The following is a 3,365-nucleotide window of genomic DNA, read 5'->3' as shown; positions in this document are numbered from 1 at the left end:
CGGTTAATTTAAAGTGTGGGAAACTGTTAACAAGGGTTAACCATTGTTTCGAGTCTCTAAAATATGTCGGTCAAAGGTGAAAAGGTTCAAAAGATTGCTTGGGAACACGCCCGGTTACATAATTTTGAAAAGTCGATAGGTCCGCTGCAGTATGAATGAGACCCGTTTCGGAGGAATGTAACGGGGCCAATGGCCGCGCTTAGCCAATTCAGCACGAACTTCGCGATATCCTTGAAAGCCTTTTCAGTTTGTCGTCCATTCAATTATTAGGACATCCCTGTGTTTAATTTAATTTATAGGGTAGTTCAGTAATTTCGATATCCAGATATCCATAATAACATTGTTATTTTTTTACCATAAATAGATAGGTGCCTAGGTGCCTACTATGAGCCTACGTAATAATTGTTCGATCCCTTAAGAACACACAATATACCTACACATACACAACAATTTATAAATTGAATATAATTATATTCAAATTAAACAAATTAAAACTAACAAAAATAAATTAAACTAAGAACTAACCAAACTAAACTAAAACTACCAACCTAAAAAGTAAAAGCCTATAGAAAATTGGCCCAAGGTCTGTGTCGTCCGGTAGGGTGCCCATAAGGCTGGTGGCGTTGCCGCGCTGAATAAATTATATACTTGGTCAACCAGATCTTGACAGTAGAAAAAGGCGGCAAATTTGAATAATGTAGGCGCAAAGGGATATCGTCCCATAGAAAATTTGAAATTCGCGCCTTTTTTTACCCGACTACGGCAACGCAAAAGGAGGGTTATGATTTTTTACTGACAAGATTTGGTTGACCAGCTATAAACAATAAAATTATTAATGTATAAACAATCAGTTTTTACCTTTATTATAAATGCTTATTCTGGTTTTTTATAAGCTTTTTAATATTCGACACTGGTTTTCTTGTTATTATTATAATATTTTTACACAAACAGTGGCACAAACACTATTATTTTACAAAGTTTTACAAGCATTTTACAAGTCATTAATCACTGGTAGAATAATGACATTGACGTTACGTTGACATCCAATAATACGTAGGTCCAAGAATACGTAGAGGTTATATTCTCTTTGCAAAGAATATCCAACATTTATTTCTTAGTTAAATTTGTATTCTTAATTGCCTACCGAAAAAAGCTCAGCGCTCCAAATGTCACTGCAAATAGGATTCATAGAGATGTATACTACAGTTGCTGATCGCTAGGAGAGACGCACAGTCGCTAGTCGTTCGGTACGCTCGCGCTGAAATAGTCCTCAATTAACCATAGTGCACAATTTCAGTCACCGTGATTTAAAAAAAAACTTTGATAAGTGTTTGACAATTTGTTGTTTTGCTGTGTATATAAAATCACGTAAGTAATCTATGTAAGTAATATAATTAATAAATAGCTTAAAGTTTACAATAATTTTTATTTTATTCACATTGTGGTTTAACATTTTGTTTTAAATTATATCAGCGTCAGTCTTGAGTCAGAATTTGATTTTTTTCGTGGATGTCAGTTATTCGGAATATTTAGGTAATGTTGCTTATTAATTTTAACCGTTTCATAGTTATTATGTGTCCTAATAATACTAACTTAAAATTCGACATCTGTTGCCAACAGAAAAACATACTTAAATAATCTTTAATAGAAAAAAACCGACTTCTCTAACTACTAGCCTAACCCACTTAACGGTGCTTATACTTTATTTGGTAATATGTATACATTTTATGGTAATCATAGTGGTTGATTTAGTTTAGGTATCATAGTGGTTTTCCGGGTCAAGGTCCGGGTCTGGGTCCGAGTCCGAGTACGGGGCCGAGTCCGGAGTCCGGGGCCCAATCCAAGTCAAAATCGAAATTGAAAATCACAAAACGTGTACTATGCGTCGTTGAGGAGTTCTGTTCTGATCATCATCAGCAGTTCCACTTCATCAAATGCCACAGTTTTTAATGTAAATGCTTGATTTTCTGATGAAAATATATAAAATTCTATACGGATGCCTTTAAGATTTGAGAAGTTCCCTCGATTCCTCATGGATACCATGTTCAGGACTTGAGATTGACATTAATGTGCCTAAAAACCTAACTTGCTTAACAAACATAACGAAAGGACAAATCGCCAAATGCGAGCTATGCGTCGTTGAAGAGTTCCGTTATGATCATCATCAGCAGTTCCACTTCATCAAATGCGACAGTTTTTAATGAAAATGCTCGATTTTCTGATGAAAATACAAAAATCTCTATACGCATGCCTTTAAGATTGGAGGAGTTTCCTCGATTCCTCGTGGATCCCATCATCAGAACTCGAGCTTGACAAAATTGTGGCTTAAAAACTTAACTTGCTTAACAAACATAACGAAGAGGACAAATCGCCAAACGTGAACTATGCGTCGTTGAAGAGTTCTGTTCTGATCATCATCAGCAGTTCCACTTCATCAAATGTCACTTTTTTTTATGTATATGCTTGATTTGTTGATGAAAATAAAAAATCTCTATACGCATGCCTTTAAGATTTGAGGAGTTCCCTCGATTCCTCATGGATCCCATCATCAGCACTCGAGCTTGACAAAAATGTAGCTTAAAAACTTAACTTGCTTAACAAACATAACGAAGAGGACAAATCGTCAGACGTGTGCTATGCATCGTTGAAGAGTTCCGTTCTGATCATCATCAGCAGTTCCACTTCATCAAATGTCACTTTTTTGAATGTATATGCTTGATTTGTTGATAAAAATACAAAAATCACTATATGTGTGCCTTTAAGATTTGAGGAGTTCCCTCGATTCCTCATGGATCCCATCATCAGAACTGGGTTTTGACAAAAACGGGACCAATCTGTATGCATATACATACAATCAAAAAAATAATTTTCAAAATCGGTCCAGTAATGACGGAGATATGGAGTAACAAACATAAAAAAAAATAAAAAAAAACATACAACCGAATTGATAACCTCCTCCTTTTAGATTTGGAAGTCGGTTAAAAAACAAACATAAGTAGGCACCAACACAAAATAATGTGTATGTAATAGTCCCCCGTAACAAGTGTGTCACCAATCCAACTGATTACCACCGGCTGGTCGGCCTTGTACTGATAGCACAAATTAGACATGAAAGGAAATAAGGCCACTGATTTTGTTACGTTTTCGAAATAGGCAGTTAGCCAAACTGATTTGCATTAGCTTTTTTTCGAAAATTTTAATGTGAGGAGTAATGGCCATATAATAATAATTGATATTACGTAATAATAAAATATAGGTACCTGATCCATAATAACAATAACCAAGCTTGTCCTAACGAAAAACAATAAATCGTAATAAATGTGTACCTAATTAATGGACGTAGGTAGGATAGGAACGTAGGTACT

This window comes from Cydia amplana, chromosome 14 (assembly GCF_948474715.1).
Source record: "Cydia amplana chromosome 14, ilCydAmpl1.1, whole genome shotgun sequence".
NCBI classification, from domain to species: domain Eukaryota; kingdom Metazoa; phylum Arthropoda; class Insecta; order Lepidoptera; family Tortricidae; genus Cydia; species Cydia amplana.
The sequence above is the reverse complement of the archived record's forward strand: the minus strand, read 5'-3'. Positions refer to the sequence as shown.